The sequence below is a fragment of the Tiliqua scincoides genome, chromosome 13 (genome assembly GCF_035046505.1).
Source record: "Tiliqua scincoides isolate rTilSci1 chromosome 13, rTilSci1.hap2, whole genome shotgun sequence".
NCBI classification, from domain to species: domain Eukaryota; kingdom Metazoa; phylum Chordata; class Lepidosauria; order Squamata; family Scincidae; genus Tiliqua; species Tiliqua scincoides.
This window is the reverse complement of record NC_089833.1, coordinates 3416768-3436710: the sequence shown is the minus strand read 5'-3', so window position 1 is coordinate 3436710 and position 19943 is coordinate 3416768.

The following is a 19943-nucleotide window of genomic DNA, read 5'->3' as shown; positions in this document are numbered from 1 at the left end:
TCTTATTATTGCTTATACCCCCCTTTTCTAAGCAGCTTAGAAATATCACAAATATGGTAACAAGACAATTAAATAAAACTTTTTCATAACTAGTTTAAGATATCAAGACAAGCAGCACCAGCATTGCAAAGTGAGCTGCCTTCTGCAGTCAGATCATTGCTCCATGTAAGTCAGCGTTGGCAGGTCAGATTGGCAGTGTCTGTTTGGTGTTTCAGACTGAAAAAGTCTTTCCCAGCCCTACCTTGAGGTGCAGGAAAGGTTGATTCTGGAACCTTCTACATCCCAAGGATTGACTCTACTACTACAGCCCCTACCTAAGACGTAAGGCTCCTGAAAACAAAAAACAGTGAGGCCGGGCAGATCACCACAGGATGGTTTCACCACGACCATGGTGACTCCACTGAAAAGGTCCTGTCTCTTGTACTCATCCTTCTGCTCTCACGCAGCACAGGGCAGAAAGCCAGGCATCTGATACAGATCTTAAAGTGGTCAGCAGGCTCATATACGAGCAGGTGATTCCAAAGTCTCTTGGTCCCAAACCATTTAGGACCTTAAAAGTTAACATGAGCATATTGTGTTGAGCTCAAAATCTAGACATACACTAAATAATTTGCCATACGCTAAATAAATAAAATAAATCTAACAGACAGCCCATGAAGATCAATAATATCAATAAGACTGTGGTTGTCTGCTCCAGTCTCTGGGCTCCACACAACACTCTGGCAGCTGCATTTTGAACTAGTTGAAGTTACCAGTCGGCTTACGCAGACAGCACATATCTACCCAGAGAGCAATTGGAGCCTATGGAACCTAAACCCTATATGAGAATCTAGAGCTGTTTGTCTTTTGCATCTGAATGCATCATCATGAATGCAGATTCAAACCAGGCATCCACTGACCTATTTCGATGGGCATCAAAAGATTCAGTTCTAACTATGCTGATTTACACCCAAGACCTGTCTCTCCTCCTCCTCCTCCCCTCTCATTCAGGAACTGTACGCTCATTGATTCTCAAGCTTTGTCTGCCAATCAGATACGAAGCACATGCAAACCCAGCCTCTTTTCCTCAAGAGCAGAACAGATGATGCTATCTGGGCCCCAGAAAACTGTCTTATCAGGGCAACTCTTTCGCCTTCCATCTGGTGAATCTGTAGGAGAGAGAATCATGCTCCTGGCGCTGGTCTCTGTTAGTTACTCATCATTTAAAGAAAAAAGAAAAAGAAGTAATAGCAGCAAGTTAAGAGAGAGAGAGAGGAACGGGACATATCAAATCACTGGTGTATGAAATTCTTCTGGCTGTGGGTTTTTCTCTATTATCTGCTTTTATCTGCTTTCAGCTGAATGTAGAGTATGGCTTTCAGAGTTCTTTGCTGATAGCAACATGGATCAAATTAAGGAGAAGAAAGCCTCATTCAGAAAAAGGAGGGGAAGATAAAAAAAACACAGATGAATTTCACACTATCTTCTGTGTAGCCTCTCTCTCTCTCTCCCTCCCCCATGCGCTCTCTCTCTCTTTCTCTCTCTCTCTCTCTCTCTCTCTCTCTCTCTCACACACACACACACACACACACACACTTTCCCTCCCTCTCTTCCCTCTCTACAGAGAATCTAAACTTTAAAGTACCCATATTCCTTTCAAATGTAAGAAGAGATCTACTGGTTTGCCCCCAAAGTTTCATCTAGGCCAGCATTCCGTTTCCAACAGTGACCAATTGGAAGCATATTGGAGCCTGCCCGGCTTTTGGATGAATGGGATATTTGTCCTGACTGCATGAGCGCAAGAGATGCCAATTTCTGGAAAGGGGGAAATGAGAACATTGTGGAATGCCCAGGTTCTGGGATTGGAATGGGACGAGAGCTTTATGCTGATGGTGTTTGGAGTGGGGAGCTGATCAGGGTCCCCCAAAATTTTTGGACCATCTGTCTTTTGTTGCTACGCAGCATAAAAAAGAAAATATCCTCCACCCACTTGCCTAAGGCCCTGCAGGCCCCAAATATCTGGGTTTATGAGGAAGACTCTTGGCCATGTTTCAGAGCTTCTAGACTATTGTTGAGTTTTATTTTTGGTTCAACCCCATTCAGATCCTCTTTTCTCCTCTTCCTGCTGCTTCACCCAAACCACAGCCCTCTACTGTCTTCTATCATGTTACAGTATTAAAAGTTTCATTTTAGTTCTTTATTCAGCATTTTTCCCCCTCTTGCGAAGATAAAAGAAAGCAATACGGTGGAAAGAAGCCTAATGCCAGCCATATCATTGGAGTTGACGGACAGTGTAGTTTCAAGCTGGGAAACGGCTCGTGAAGAAAAGACCTTCCTTCCTTGCAGACTCCTTTTCAGCTCTGGATGGATGGGCATTCATCATCACTCCGTGCCAGCCACTCCCGCAGCTTTGATCATGGGACCATTTAATGCAGGGAGGGGGGAAGGGGCAGGGAAGACACATTTTTTGTCTGAGCTAAGTTGGGAATTCCATCATTTGTAGCAAACACCCTCCACTGGGTATAGCCAGTTGGGGGTAACGCCACTTCCTGAGTAGGGGGGAGAGAACAGTTGTGTGTTCCTTGGTTGGTTTTGTTTAGTTTTCTGACACTCTTCCAACCCATTTTCGAAAGAAGGAAGGAAGAAAAGGCTTGAATGGAACACAGCCTGCAAAAGATAATGGCATTCTGGGAAAAATTATGAATGTTTGCAAAGCAGTACACAATGCATAAAGTTTTAAATCGTGCCAAAGCACTTAGACATGCACTCAAATATTCTTGCTTACACAGGAATTACTTAAGCATAACATACTTTTGGAATCCAGGTTAGCTACTGTTGCTTAGCCCTTGTTCCTACAAATCTCTTGCTGTCTGCTTCCATTCCTTCCATTCTCTCAGCCCTAGCCAATCAGATTCCTTGAAAACCTGATAACTTTTGCCAACATTTGCCAAGTTCCTTAGTTTGCATCACATATTCTGATCACATAATTTGGTTTTCCTTTTAGCTGAAGGTTTGTTTGGGGTTTGGGATGGGGAGGTTGTCCAGGAAATGGGCAATAATTGTGAGCATGCTCTAGCCAAAGTTAAGGACTTGGAAATCCTGTTGATTTAGATGGAAGACTTCAGTTCGAGCCTCTCCCACTAAAAACAATGGGACTTAACAGTGTTGGATCCTGTCCCTCCTCTTTGTGTCTATTCCCAAAGGAAAAAGAGACAGTAGGCAAGAATTATCAACCATTAATTTCACCATAAATAAAAATTGTGGCTGGAATTCTAAGTAGACTTACAAAGGAGTGGGTCCCACCAAATGCAGTGGAGCTTATTTTTGAGTGAATATGGTGAGGATCGCGTTGCACAGAAGCTTAGCTCGTTGGTCCATTTTCTGCAAGGCACCTGTTCTCTATTTACAGAACACCATTGTCTACATCAGGGATTTTCAATGTTTTTCTTTTCATGGCACACTGACCTCTATGTTCTTCTCTATGGTCTTCACTTCTTGTGATGTCACTTCCAACTTCCGAGAGTTTGCCTATGCCAGTGGAGGAAGAGGGACAGACAATTTGCTACTACAGACAGTTGCCCTAGAAATAGAGCTGCAGAACCTGGAAGAGTGTTTCAGCAATTTACAACACTTGCTCCAAACTCCCGCAGAACATCTGGGGACCTTTTGCAGCACACCAATGTACCACAATACATTGGTTGAAAATAGCTTGTCTGCTATTTTCCGCGTAAGAAAATGATCTTACCGCGAGGGTTTGTCATGAATAGCCTTACGTAGAAAGAGGGAAGAGTCCTGGGGAGCTCCCCCCCCCCCAGCCAATCTGCCCCCTTTGCTCAGTAGACTTCACTGACACCATGAGGACAAAATTAGGCAGAGACTGTCCTGGACAAGCACACTTGGGTCAGTGCTCAGCTCTGCCCTCCTACAGAAGGGCTCCAACTCTTTAGCACTGGGATTCACCCCGTTATTAGATTCTCCCTGCTCACATTGTCCAAAGGTTGGAAAGTCTTGTGAAACATCAGGTCCCACCTCAGAAATCCTTGGTTTCAACATGCCTCTGACCTGACATCCATAGCTGAGCATGAAGGTGTACATGTGGAAGTTGGGTATATGCCACCTGGGACCCTGCCTTCATGCAGAGATTCTATGTGCCTGTACAACTGAATATGCACAGGGCAATATGTACATTTTGAACTGAACATGTATGTGTGTGTGTGTGGGGAGGGTGGAGGTACAGTCAGCAGACATGATCCTGCTCCTTTACACATTCACTGAACGGACAAAGAGGACTCACATCTTCCCTAATTGTTGGCTGAAGTTCCATGCAGAAAGCCGAGGTAGGAACCACTGTTGCATCTGACATCATCTTTGTTCAAGTTCCCACCAGGTTTTTAATGACCGTATGACTGGGGCTGTTTCTTCCAAGAGGATTAATGCACCAGGAATTCGTACGTATAGGCCTCGTCTTCCTTGGCCAAGGACTCCAATCAGCCTTAGCAAAATGGGTGATTGTGTAACTCATGTGATGGTGACTGGGCCAATGTTTAATGTACTTTTTATAGATGTGGCTTACATAAAAGGAAGGCCAGACTTTGAAAGATTCTCAGACTGCCAGCATATTAATGTTCCCTGTAATCACGTAAAAAGCCCTGTGCAAATGCAAGATATTACCACCTTGGCATTTGGTCATACCTAGAAATCCTACAGGATGATACATGACCACACACACATCCCCCATGATTTACCCTCCATGAGAATGCAATGTCTTTTTATTCCCCATAAAGCCAAAAAACAGATCAAGAACGACATTTTATGACCCTTAATAATACTAATAATACTTAACATTTATGGAGCACTTTCAAAGTGTGCCAAGTATGGGCCCAATCCTAACCAACTTTCCAGCTTCAATGCAGCTGCAGTGCAGCCCTGAGAAAAGGGAACAAATGTTGCCTTACTTTAAGGAGGCCTCCATGACTGCATTTCCACTGTGAGATACAGTGCATACCTCAATGGCTTGGCTGCATTGGCGCTGGAAAGTTGGATAGGATTGGGCCCTATTTTCCCTACATTATCTTAATGCTAAGTCAAGATTTTGCAGTTGGAGACCAGAAGTTGAGGGGGAGCCTCTTTCCTATGGCCACTGAAGGATTTCTTTTCACCTAGGAATTCCAAGAGTCATAGTTTAGGCTGTGTCTCTCAACCACACTTACCTGGGAGCAAACCTTGATTATAAGGGGGCGGGCAGCCTAATCCTGTCCCCAGCAGCTCCACCAGGTGCAGCGGCACCAAAAACTTACATCCTCTTCCCCCAGGGAAAGCACCAGATTCCACAATGGGGCTCCTCAAGTCTGCACCAGCTATTTTGCCAGCGCAAAATACTCTGTGTTGGACTTTGCAGCCCAACATGGAGGATAGGTACAGCGAAGCAGAGCTCCACCGGTCCCCCCCCCCTCCACCGGGCCTGTTCCTCACCCTGCACCACCCTCCCCCGCCCCACTCCGCTCACTCCCTGCCCCCCACCCCCCAAATACTGCCAGCCAGCACTGCAGGAGTGCCAGCTGGCTCTCCATGCGGCACTGAGGCTCAGCGCCGATTGGTGCTGACCCAGCACTGGTGGGCCCCCTTGTCCAGGTACTTACATACTCTCCAGGTAATCTCAGGATAAACAAACTTATGTTTATCCTGGGTTTGTGACACCCAGGGCCAGTGCTGGAGCTCAGCACTGGTGCTGAGAGTTAGTAGGACTGGGACCTTAGTTCTGAGTACACATGCCTAGGATTGGGCTTTTCAATTGCTTAGTCTGCACCAATTCTCTGTATGGCAGCATTAATAGTAAGAAAGATTTTGCAAAGGTCTTGTTGACATGAATTGAATAGCATCCCACAAGCAGCTTCAAGGTACAATAAAAGAAGCTCCTCTTATTTAGAAAAATCCATTAAGCAAACTGGAAGATTTTCTTTTAAAACTCTCAGTAGACCTACAAGATACAGACATTTAAGAAACTGGTGCTTTGGAGTCTGCTGGGCTGTTGATGCAAAACAGGCTGTATCGGGTGTGGCAAAAAGGAGAGGTGCACAAGATAAAGGAATGGATTTTTAGTTAAAAGCTTATGGTGGGACTTGAAAATAAGCTTGCTCAGTGTGCATTCTTTATTTAGATTTCTTAGTACACCCCATGCTGAAAGTGCTGCGGAGGCAACCTCTATAGAATCCTTTTTTAGTAACTGAAGTATTTCACATACGTGACGACAGTAATCTGAACCACAACTCTGTATGGTAGGTCAGCATTCTTATACCCATATATCAGGTGAGGAGACCAAGAGCATTTCAAACCCAAGTGTCCTTTGTTTTGGAGTAGCACTTCTTGGCTCCTAGCTCGTTTCTCAGATCTTAGGTAGCACACCTTTCAGAGGGCTCAGCATCTTTGGTCAGTCAGTATTCAAATCATTGTTTAGGCCAGGGGTGTCAAACATAAGGCCCGGGGGCCCGATGCTACCCGGGGAAGCTTTTCAACCAGCCCTCAGGCTCTCAGCTGCTGACCCATGCTGAGGTGTTATTGCTGAAAGCGCAGCCCTCTTGAAAATTGAGCTCTCCCATATCTTGAATATGATCAAGATATGTATATTTTCTTTTCTGTCATTTGCAGCTAATGAGCCCAAGTGAGAAAAAGTGCTTATTTTTGATCACAAACTGTTGAATGACATCACTTCATGCTTAATGACATCACTTTCGGCCCTCAGCAGGCATCATGAATGCTGTTTTGCCCTCTGTATGAAATGAGTTTGACATCCCTGGTTTAGGCCATCATTTCCTAAACTGTGTGTTGCGACCCACTGGCAGGTCGTGAGACCTTGTGCAGTGGGTCACAACCCCATGTGGCTGGGCCCAATGTGATGCTCCTGGTAGCACAGCAATGCCTTATCAGGATGCTCCTGGAGGCCTCTTCTGGGCAGCCGCAGACCTCTGCAGCCCCTTGCCCACGGCAAAGCTCTGCGATGGTGCTCCCCGCGGGCTATCGCTGCCCCCCCAGGCACAAATCTGTACCCCCCTACTCACCTCCTCCCATGCCAGGGAAACCTCTATGAGTTTCCGCCCCCGTCGGGAGCCTCAGAGAGGCTTCCGTGGGGTCTCAGTGGCCGGCGCCTGGGGCATTTGCCCCAGGCAGGTCTATGGTATGTACTGCTTCCAGGTTGCGCCAGGCCTGAGACTGACTCTACTGGCAACCAGAAGCAACTCCTGGTCAAACCAGAGGCCAGCAGGATGTGTTGTGAGCCTGGCACGACCCTGAAGGGGCCCCTGGGGCTCCCAGTAAGACATTGCAGCACTACCTAAAGCAATGCATCATGACCCACTGCAGAGGGCGAGGGGTGTTGCTGAAATGTTTCAGTGCACTGAAAAGTTTGGGAACTGCTAGTTGAGGGAATTCTTCTAATTTGTCCATTACCATTGAAGCAATGGATCTGGCACACATAAATGAATCTGCATGATGCAATGGCATGAAGAGACATCCCCCCCCCCCCACAACAGGGATGCCAAGCATGAACAACCTAAGCCTCTCCCACCATAATTTTCTCTCCCTCTCCCTTCTCTGCCTTCTCGTCCTACTGGCTCTTCAAAGTCTGCAAAGCCATGAGAGAAGGAGAGGGTGGAATCTGCAGGCTGCAGCTCCACCTCTCCGGCCAAGAGTCAGCAGGTGGCCACCATTGTCCCTTCTTCCTGCTGGCCACCCAAGGCTGCTGGCCATCCTGCTGGCCACCCAAGGATCAGGGCTGGCCTTAGGAGCTGTGGGGCCCCATTGCAAACATTTTTTGCAGGTTCACAGCCAAGGTCTGTAGAATTTTAGAGATACAAACAAAATTTATTATAGACTTTATATCTCTGGGGTAGAATTGAAAGCAATCAAAGACTGCGCTTAAGAAGTGCATGTGAATTAATGAACGAAGTGGATCTCAGCATGTTTTAGTATAAAATTGCAGACATGGAAGCCTACAAGTAAACAAACAAACAGTGTAGATTACCATGGAAAAGTAAATACAGGTGGAGCCTATTGATCCGCGTTCCGTGACTCAGCGCAATTAACAAAAAAAGCGTTGTGCTAAATTCCATACACAAATACACTGCAACCTGACACTTCCGGATGGAAGGAAACTAAGGCAGCTGTTCTCAATCCCCTCCCCTTCACGCCGCTCCATACTCAACCCTCTTGTTGCCAGCTGTCCTGCTTCTTTCACAGTTGGAACGGTGAGCTTGCTTGGGAAGCCTCGTCCTCTGTGTCCCAGGCAGCCTCCCAACAGCGCTGCAGGTTCTTCTCCTCCTCTTTGCTGCCGCCACCCCTGCAGCCCTCCCTGGCCACCACCATCATGGAAGCTCCTCTGCCCCGGAGCATTCTGGGACTTGTAGTCTGGTTCTCTGCTTACCCTCAGCTGTCTCTCCAAGCCTTCCCTTCCTAAGGCTTGCTTAGGAAGGCTTGCTGGAGCAGGAGAGCCTGCATCATCTGGGGGGGGGGGGAATTCGGCAAACACTCCCTGGGTTTTTTAAAGCAATCCCCTCTGTTGCTACCACACCTGCCTCTGTGTGTGTGCAAGTGAGAGAGAGAGAGAGAGAGCCCCACCTGCAAAGCCATGAGAGAAGGAGAGGGTGGCATTTGCAGGCTGCAGCTCCACCTCTCTGGCCAAGAGCAGGCTCTGGTTACACAGGGTTTTCCTCCCCCCTCTTCAGCCTCGGCTGGCTAAGGGGCTCCAGGAATGTTACTGTTCCTTTGCAAGGGGAACCTCTTCCATGGTTCCTGGGCTATTCCCTGCCTGGCAAGGCAGAGCCTTTTTGCAGTGTTTTGGGAGACCTGGGGTGAGACGCCAGTGCAGGGCAAAGGAGGCAAAGGTGTGTGTGACTTTCAGTACCCCCCCCCCGCATTTGCATTGAGACAAATCCTAAAGATAAAAAATAAAAAAATCCATGGATAAATAGGCTGCACCTGTAGTTACAAAACCACTTGTTTCAGTGACTTGGAAATGATTTAGTAAAAATCTTAATTTTATTTTTACCCTTAATTTTACCCTTACTTTTAATTTTTAGTCCCCAATTGAGAGCACTTGGTCCAATTGACCTAAAGCCAGCCCTGCCGAGGGGTGGTGACAAGAGGGAGCTGCAGCAGTGGCAACTGGTCACAGCTCCTCTGGGGCCAAGAGTTGATCTGCTGGGAGGAGCAGCTGCCACTCTTCATGCCCACCCCATGGGATGCAGAGAGTGAATGGTAAGAGGAAGCTGTGCTGATGTCTGCAGCTCAGGGGCAGAGTGTTTCCTCATGCCAACTGAATCTTGCTCCCCAAATGCCACCTGGTGCATGTGTATGCACATGACCACGGATGAGGTGGGAGAATGAGCAGGTGTGCCCACCCCTTCCTTTTACTTATGGAGTGCATGGTCAGCAGACCTCCTGCTCCACTCTGCTTCTCTCTTGGAAATGAATGGGAACTCATCATCTCCTGCCCTGGCTCATTTTTCCTTCTTTCATCTTCTTCCAGCAGAACTGCCATGATCTCCCAGCAAGTTGCAAGAAGATCAGAGCTCTCAGTGGAGTGGCAGTTTGGCGAGGGTGGGGAGACAGCTGGGCTGGGGGCCTTTCTGCCTGCCACACCTCCACAGGCACCTCTCCATACAACCACGGCCCCACTGCAGCTCCTCTGAGGCCAAGAGGAGGCTAGCTCTCTTCCAGCACACCAAAACCAACAGGATGTCAAGGAACAAAGTTCACCTTAGCACCAAAAATTTACATCCTTGAACCAACACCTAATGTTTTAATGGTCTCATCCAGCACCTTGCACTCTGTCCTCCACTTCTCTGAAGCCATTCAGCACATTGACCACCTACAGTGGGCTACTACAAAACAGAGCTGTAGTAGCCGCTGCTCAGGCATCTGTCAAGAGTTACATGAAGAGGACAACCTCTGTGAAGTAGAGAAATTTGCGATTTGTTTAACACTATAAAACACTTTATTTATGGGGCTTCACAGCAGGCCTGTGTGACTTTGATACATGGGGTACTTTTCTTTGTTTCATGGTGTTCATAAATCTTGCCAGCATAGGAGGAGACCATATATCACATCCTCCAGCTTCCGTGAGGTTTCTTACAGCTTCACTTCAAACCTAGGGACTTGCTGATGATAGGCAAAGCAAAAGTCTCAAAAGTGGAAAGGAGCTTGGTGATCCGGAGCACTGAATAAGTTTCAAGTAAGGGATGACCTGCAGAGCTGCAAAATGGCATCGCTCAGGATCCAGAGGTCCATTTGTACTTTCACAATCAAGCTTCATGGCTCAAAAATGATGGAACCGCCACCAAAATACCCTCTTTGGGGACGTTCCAAGTCAATTTGGGAGCTTCTCCTTGAATAAAACATCTGAGGAATTCTGGGGGAAAGCAAAAGACTTTGGATGAGACTACTAATGTTTCTCGGGCAGTGATGTCCACAGATTTCTAGTTTGCCACTGGATTTTGCCAACAGTTCAGTCTAAAGCAAATTCAGAGGTTCCTCCTCAGAGAAAACAAGTAAAAACCCCCCCCCCTTTTTTTGGAGTTGGAGAAGACTAGCAAAATCACTTGGGGGGGGGGATTGTCAAACTGTGCCAAACATAGTTTTGAATCACCAACCATCCAACTCATTAAGTGATAATTGCTCCGAAAACAATAGGAGACTCTTCCATAAGCCCTAAAAAGGAGCAATGTGCAGCTTAGGAAGCTTAAAAGGGGCCTTGAATAGAAAAATGCACAGTGGGGAGGGGCTGCATCTTCTTCTCTAGCACATGGTGACATTTCCATATGTAAAACTCCCAGGAAGACAGAAAGATCTGAAGGGGAACTTGTCACTGTTTAGCTGTGCAAAAAGCACACCAGGGCAAAGAAATCGAAGGAGAGATTCAAAGGAAATCATCAGAGAAAACAGATGTCTTGTCTTATGTCAGGGAGGTATCAATGAACTCCGAATGAAAGGGAAGGGAAGCCAGGCAATGAAAAGGAACTTAAGGGAATTTCAAACAGACCCTCCCAAAAATAAATAAATACAACCATTCCCCTCTCAAACAGGAAGCACATTTGGGGAGGGGTTAGGAAGCAGATATGACAAAGATATTTTGTAATTTGCATCTTCAAAGTAAAAAAATGGATCTTGCCAGAATGTTTTAAAAGCAGAATACATTTGGGAGGGATGTTTTAAATAAGTGAACATCCGCTAACCAAATGGTAATGCGGGTGTTTTTTCCCCCCCTGGGAAAGACACCAGCCTAAGGAGAACACACACACACACACACACACACACACACACACACACACACACAAATATCTGTTTGGAGTATCTCTATGCAGGCCCCATTGAAATGAATAGCCATCTCATGGCATGGCCCCTTGTATGCACTGGTCACAATCCACGTGAAATGCTCCCCCTGTCATTTCACAGACGCTTCAATCTGAAATGGCTAAACCACCTCTTTCCAGATGCCTGAGTTTGTTTGTAATGGATCAAGCCAGGAGAAGGGCTGTAATGAGTGTGTGTATTTTCAACACTGCACACACACACACACACACACACACACACACACACACACACCCCGCCCCGCCATTTGAAACAGCTGGATCATCAATATTTTATTACCGGTGCTTATCGCCGGCCATTGATTTCAACCCCTGCCCTTCTCTCTTGTTCAGCATTACTAAGCCATGTACGCATTAGGTGGCTTGCCTTTGTGCCAAATGTCACCCTGTCACTTGGGGGGAAGAGAGACTGAGGGGTGGTACAGTCAGAAGTTAGATTAAAACATGTCTCAGTAAATCAGGTATCGATTCTTACCCCTCTTGTTGCCACTGCTTCACTCCTCCCCCCCACCCCACACACACAGAGCATGAATGCAGGATGAAGCTACAAATTCCCCATTTTTTAACAGTTTATAAAATTTTTACTATTTGCTACAAGTGAAACAAGATTGGCAGGATATGCATAGAGCAGGCGGGACTGTGTGCAGATTTTATGGATTCCAGGAGGGGGGGAATATATGTGCATACACAATGTTCTTGCACCCTATGGGGTCCCAGTTGCTTGTTCATCCAGTGACCAAGTTCTGGTCTGCCCACCCCAAATTATTAGCTGTAAGTACAGCATTGGGAATGTAAGTACAGTACATTAGGGAATGGCAGCAAGCCGGCTCATTTACATTCTATAGTCCTGTGCAAGGGGCAGGCTTAGATCCCCACAACCATGAGGCACACCGGGTGACTTTAGGCCAGTCACTAATTCCCATGTTACAGTCTTGTCGTAAGCAGAAAATGGGGAATGCCCGCCTACAACATCCTCGTGGTGACTGTATGCACCATCTGGGTTTTAGATGGAGCCCAACTCTGAATGCCAGATGCAAGGGAGTGGTAGCAGGATACAGGTATTTTCTGGTATGCTCCCAGAAGCATCTGGTGGGCCACTGTGAGATACAAGAAACTGGACTAGATGAGCCCTTGGCCTGATCCAGCAGGACTCTTCTGGTATTCACATGTTCTCTAAGCTCCTTGGATAAAGGATAAGACATAGACTGACAGACTTCTGTAATCAAGGACACAGGTTAAGAGGAAGGAAACTTGCTTCCATCCCCAGATACTGCAGCCTGCCAGCCCCTAAATTACGGCCTCTTAGCTTTGTCCTGCAGAACTCACTGGAAGAACCAGTCATTCTCATAACTGTGTAGCCTGGTCTTTGGTTCTGCTTCTTGGCAAGGCTGTGACAGATCAGGAGAGAGATCTTGGGGTGGTGGTGGACAGGTCGATGAAAGTGTCGACTCAATGTGTGGCGGCAGTGAAGAAGGCCAATGCTATGCTTGGGATCATTAGAAAAGGAGAAGAGAGCTAAACAGCTAATATTATAATGCCGTTGTACAAATTGATGGTAAGGCCACACCTTGAATATTGCGTCCAGTTCTGGTTGCCACATCTCAAAAAAGACATAGTGGAAATGGAAAAGGTGCAAAAGAGAGCGACTAAAATGATTACTGGGCTGGGGCAACTTCCTTATGAGGAAAGGCTACGGCGTTTGGGCCTCTTCAGCCTAGAAAAGAGGCACCTGAGGAGGGACATGATTGAGACATACAAAATTATGCAGAGGATGGACAGAGTGGATAGAGAGATGCTCTTTACACTCTCACATAACACCAGAACCAGGGGACATCCACTAAAATTGAGTGTTGGGAGAGTTAGAACAGACAAAAGAAAATATTTCTTTACTCAGCGTGTGGTTGGTGTGTGGAACTCCTTGCCACAGGATGTGGTGATGGCATCTGGCCTGGACGCCTTTAAAAGGGGATTGGACAAGTTTCTGGAGGAAAAATCCATTACGGGTTACAAGCCATGATGTGCATGTGCAACCTCCTGATTTTAGGAATGGGTGATGTCAGAATGCCAGATGCAAGGGAGGGCACCAGAATGAGGTCTCTTGTTATCTGGTGTGCTCCCTGGGGCATTTGGTGGGCCGCTGTGAGATACAGGAAGCTGGACTAGATGGGCCCATGGCCTGATCCAGTGGGGCTGTTCTTATGTTCTTAACTACAATTCCCAGGAGGCCTTGCAGGTCTCTTGTTATCTGGTGTGCTCCCTGGGGCATTTGGTGGGCCGCTGTGAGATACAGGAAGCTGGACTAGATGGGCCCATGGCCTGATCCAGTGGGGCTGTTCTTATGTTCTTAACTACAATTCCCAGGAGGCCTTGCAGGTCTCTTGTGATCTGGTGTGCTCCCTGGGGCATTTGGTGGGCCGCTGTGAGATACAGGAAGCTGGACTAGATGGGCCTATGGCCTGATCCAGTGGGGCTGTTCTTATGTTCTTAACTACAATTCCCAGGAGGCCTTGCAGGTCTCTTGTGATCTGGTGTGCTCCCTGGGCATTTCGTGGGCCGCTGTGAGATACAGGAAGCTGGACTAGATGGGCCTATGGCCTGATCCAGTGGGGCTGTTCTTATGTTCTTATGAGGGTTTCTTATTGAATAACTAAAAATATTTAAATACCACTTGCCTGCTGTTCAAAGCTGTTTACAAAGCAATGCAAGGTATGAAGGTATTTCCAAGTAATGTAGAAGAAACTCAAGATAAACACCTTCCCGATATCCAATAGTCAGAAAACAGAGGGCCAAGCTGAGCAACATGCAGCTTCCTTCATTGGCACTGGTGTGTTTGTTTGTTTAAGCATGTAAGTACCTGAATGGAACTCTGATTCAGATCACAACCATGTGGGGAAGGAGGGGGATTTAACCCCTTGTCCCTCCCACCCAATCTGAATCTGCTCACACCCCCCCCCCCAACATTCATGGTTGTTGTTTGACCTCGTGTCACCTGGGCCTGGCCCTGGCACCACGGGTCTCCTCAGGAGCAGAGGTAAGTAAAGGAATTGAGTAAGTGCTGCCCAGATCTGGTCCCCAGGCAGGGGTCTCCCTGGGAGTAGGCTCTGAGATCTCACAAGATCTCAGGTTGATCACATGGCTGGAAGACATGGGGCCGTCTTGGTTGGCTACAGGATTCACAAGAAGCCCGGCAGCTGTAGGGAGAGGTCGCTCCTCCCTGGCCTCCCAACCAGTGGAGAGAACATGGGAAGTAATTGCAACTGTGGGCCATTCCCAATACCTGTCCCCAGCCTTGGAAGGGGCTCAAGGAACCCAGTGGGGGAACGGAGGGTCCAACCCTCCTGGGGAAGCAAACTCTGGCAGAGCATAAGGACCACTCAACCTCCGGCTGCCCGGGGGAACCAAGTGCCCAGCTCCATTAGGGTCTGGGGGAAGCCCCTGGGAACCTGTCCCAGACTACAGCCCCCTGGAGGAAGCCATCCAGAGGCAGTTCCTCCACGGCTGCCAATCCAGGCCAGCAGGGACAATACCGCCTGGCTATCACCATAGGTGATAAGCCCACCTGGGGGCAGAGCTGCAGACACCACCTACCTACAGACACCTCCTCCAGTGAGACACAACAGGAGAATGATTTTCTGACAAGGACTATCAGCAAAGACTATTGGACACACGTGATCTCTGTGATGTAACAGGACTGGGCATAGCCTTCTGTAAGGACTACTGTACCAGTGTGGCTCCTGTGAAGTAACAGGGCCAATGAGTGTGAAAGCCTTAACAAGAATAAACTGCTTTGTGCTGATCACCCCAGAGATCTTCTTGCCTTCTTTTTGACCAAGGTAAGTTGGGAAAGCCTCAAACCCTTGACATTGGAGCCCACCCTGGGGGGAAGCTGAGCCCCCACCATGGACACAACACCTGGGCAAGCAGTTCCCACTGATACCAAAAGAATCTTCCCTTGGGCTGAATAGCTGGTGTAGGAGACCCCAATCCAGATCAAGGACAAAGGGTTGAAGCTCTCATCCTTCATCATGGTCCTGACTTCAGTCAAAAGTCCAACAAAAAATCTGACTGTTTTTAAAAGTAAAGCAAGGAAGCAGTAGCCCTCCAAACCTCTACCCTAAGGATGTTTCACAGCTTCGAAACACTCCCTTTTAGCTGTGACCCCCTCCTATTTGTTGGCTCCCCGTTTTGAGCCACATAGCACCACCAGCCCTACGGAGGCAAGAGGCTTTAGTGAAACAATATAGAAAAATCACCAACAATCCACTTTTACCAGTGCATGCCAATCTCCCTCATCTATCAATTAGTAGGCATAAATCCAGGAAGCCTTCTCTGGCACTTGCACAACATCTGCACAATAATTTGAACATCAATGGAAAGCTAAATGGGCAGTCAAACATCCAGAGGCAGGCAGATATATAGACAATCCTACACTTAGGGTGCCAGGTTTCGACTTGCCTCGCCAGCCCTGGAAATCTTTGAACAGGATCCATACCCTACATGGTGTTTGCCAGGACTCAATGTTTAAATGGGGCTAGTGTCTACCACTCAGTGTGATTGTGGGTTCTCCCACCAAACCATGTACCACATTGTGTCTGGCTGCAAACCGAGGGCGTAACTGGCCCAAGGTCTGACTTTTTCAATGAAGGTAACTCTGTCCCTGAATTGCTGGACAAAATGGACATTGATATTTGATCTAGTTTAAATGTTATACATGTCAATGCATTATATGCCATACGCTAAATAAATAAATAAATAAATAAATAAATAAAGCTGTGAGTAAGGTTGGCTGTATAGAAGGAGCAAGGCAAATAACCTTGTGCAAGATTATTACACAAATGAATGTCTCCACCCCAAGAAGTTTTAATGTCTCCCAAACAAGCTTTCAAAGTTTTAAAATCCATGAAACCAAATATACATAACCTTATGAGTTTTTTTTACAACCAACAAACAAGCTGCCTTCCCTTGGGTTTTCTGAAAAACGCTGTAATACATCCTAAGCCTTAGGAGGAAAAAGAAGACTGTTTAATCCCAGAACTTGTCCAACAAATGCTAGATAACTTCCTGAACCAAATATTCAAATTTTCAGCAAGAATGAGAGTTTCAAAGGAAGTCTTAAAGGCACTCTTAAAGGCCTATACTGCTTGTGCCTCTTCAGTACAAAGTCAATTTTTTTGCATCTGAAAAAGACTCACTTCAAGATTCCTTTGCGAGTTTAGCTTGCATTGCCAATCACAAATGCAAATTTAGCTTGCAGAAGGAGCTGAGAGTTTTTTGAGGCTCAAAAAGAAAAAAATTCACCATGAGCTAAAGGGGCATAAGTAGGCTTGGGATGGCTGTGACTTTTAGCAAAACATAGATTTTGTGCTAAAAATGCAATGTTGTTGGAAGCTTTTCTAGGGCTTTATTAGACAAGCTACACAATCTTTTGTCCCTCAAGACAAAGAAAGTACTTTCTGTTTGTTGGAGAATGTTAGAGCTTTGAAAAACATTTTTCTTTTTTTTGGTGGTGGGTTTTGGTGGTGGGAGGGCTGGTTCCTGCCCTACAACTGTGCCTAAGACACAGGCTAGAAATAGTTGTTTTGTAATTAAAGAAGGATTGCATGCATTTGTTCTGCTGTTTTGTTTATTTTTGGTCTCCTCCTTCTCTTTGTTGTCAAGATATCACATTTATTGGGACTAGTGAACTTCTCCAATCTGGGAAGGACACAAGGGACTTAAAGTACAAATTTTCTTTTCAGCTTGGCTTCTTCGGAGGCCCTGGTTTCTTTTCTGAAGCCACAAGGCAGCTGACCAGGAAAGCTCTGCCTCCAGGGGAACAAGACTACAAATGGGTTAAGAGAAATCTTGTCCAATTTGGAGGACTACTGCCTTTTTAAACACAACAAAGTTGCCTGTGTAGGTTCCGATCCTTCCACACTTCATCCATAATGCTCTCCAGGAAACCCCACAGGAGAGTAGGTTGCAACCATTTTGCAGAACTCTGTTGGACTTTCAAAATTCAGTTGTGAGACAAAGGAAATCCATTCTAAGAGTAGGATCATTTTCCAGCAACTTCTGCACCATCAACTTTTACTGCCCCCATAATGTCCACGAGATATGGGGCGATAAACAGAATTAACAGCCACTGTCTGGGGATCTGTGGGGGGGAATGCTGTGCAATTCTTTAGAGCAGTGGTACTCAAACTGTTTAGAAGCTAGACCCACTTTTTCGAATAACAATCTGTAGGGACCCACTGCTCGTGATGTCATTAACCTGGAAGTGACATCATCAAGCAGGAAATATTTAACACCCTGTAAGACAAACCCAAATTTAATTAATTAATCAATTAAAGTAACTAAGTAAATAAATTAAAATTTAAAGCGTGTTTAAAATAAAAAAGACCATAAGTTTAAATAAGCATAATTTTAAAATAAAAAAGAACCCTCCGAACTCTCCCAAGCAGTTGCTGATCTGTTTTAAAAAATAAAATAAAATCATCAAACACGTCAAAGGCTGCAATTCTATCATCACTTACCTGGGAGTAAGCCCCATTGACTGTCATTGTTAAAAGCATAGACATAGCCTGTTCAAAGTACAGATCTGTCACATTTCCCCAAATGCAATCACATACTATGGTAGCATCGAGTCTAAGAGATTAAAAATAAAATACACATTGAAATGAATGGGGATCCACCTCAAATGGGATCGTGACCCACCTAGTAGGTCCTGACCCACAGTTTGATAAACACAGCTTTCAAGGAACCAGTGCCTCCTTTAAGGGGTAAACAACCTGATGGCTTGGGCCACATCCTCACCAGAAGATGAGACAGGCAAGCCCTCCCTGCAAAAGGAAACCAGATGTAGATAGCACTGTTTTTACAACTTCTCACCACTCAGGGAGGTGTGAGAAACAATGGGACCTTCTTAATAGGGTTGTTAAAAGAACACTGAGATAATGTAGGCAAAGGCTTTTAAATGCTCCGGAATTTAACATGGTGTTGTACTCTTTATTGTACTCTTTTCTCATACAGGAAAAAAAAGTTAACTGAAAAAGAAATATACAGCATCATATATGAAGAATTGATGTTGTGATGGTATCTGACCTGGATCCCTTAAAAGGGAGATTGGACAGATAGATGGAGAAAGGTCCACCACAGGTTACAAGCTGTGATGATCACATGCAACCTTCTAAACCTGGGGTTTTAGAGGCAGCCTATCCCTGAATGCCAGATGCAAGGGTGTGGCAACAGGATCTTGTTGTCATCTGTGCTCCCTGCAGCATCTGGCGGGCAACTGAGATATAAAGAGAGATGAAGTCTTGGCCTGATTCTAGATGTAGGCTGTCTCTGACATGCCAGATGCAAGGGACTGGCAACAGGATGCAGCTGTCTTGTGTGGCTCCCAGAAGCATCTGGTGGAAGCTGGACTAGATGGGGCCTTGGCCTGATCCGGCAGGGCTTTCTGTATGTCCTTAAGCTGCATGTGTCTACATTGCCACAGGTACAGGTTGGGACTGTCAACATAATTTCCAAGATGCTGGCACTTCAACAGAGCCAGGGGTGGAGCCAGGCAGCTTGGGACTGAGTTAAGACCAAAAAAACAACAACACTGGGCCAAAAAAAATGAAGTTTACACAGCCTGGGACCCTGGAAAGCAGCCTCTGAAAGTTCTTACTGATTTGGGAGTTGCCCACCTCTGCCCCTTCGAACCTTCTGCCTTTTCAGCCCTGTAAAGCACTCAACTGCTACTGCTGTTATGTTAGACTGGCAAGATTTATTGGCCGAAGCTTTTGGTGCGGTCAGGTGTGAGTTGGGTGGGTTGGACGGCCTCTGATTTTTTTCCACTTCACTGGGAGGCCGTGGTGTGTATTTTGCTGACAGTCGGCATGTTGGTCTGGGAACTCAGCACTTTTCTAAGCTCCTTGCAAACAACCGCCTACAACCTCAAGCCTGCCCTAGCGACGGACAGATGGATGGAAGTTTTGCAAGGGGCGAACGGGCTCCTACCACCTTCCTTCTTTGAACAAAGGAACAAGCATCAATCAGATATATCCCCCTGCAAGTGCCCACATTTAAAAAAGCTGTCGATACAGGAGCTGAAAGTCTCCTCTCTGCTCTAGAGACATCCTGTTGCTGAAATAAGAACTAAGAGCTGCCTTGCTAGATGAGAGTCGGAGCGAATCTCATCCAGCATCTTCTTTCCAACATGACCACCCAGATGCTTCTGGGAAGCTGACAAGCAGGGCAGGAAAGCAACAATCCTCCCTGGGTATCAGTCCACACATCAGGTACTCAGCTACTGAACATGGAGGTTCCACTGACCAATTCTGGATAGCGGCTGTTGATGGAGGCGTCATCGCTTAATTTGTCTAACCCTTTTCTGAAGGCATGTAAGCTCACAGCCATCACCACATCTTGTTGAGGTGAATTCCAGTTACCTGAAATGTGAAGAACTACAGTACTTCTTTTTGTCTGACTCTGTCCTTAAGCTGGTGTCAATCAATTGCAAGTTCTAGTGGTACAAGAGAAGGCAAAATCCCTTCTCCCCTCTTCACATACCACTTATAATTTCACAAACCTTTTCCATGCCCCTCATCATCTGACTTTTCTGTGAATTGAGCCACC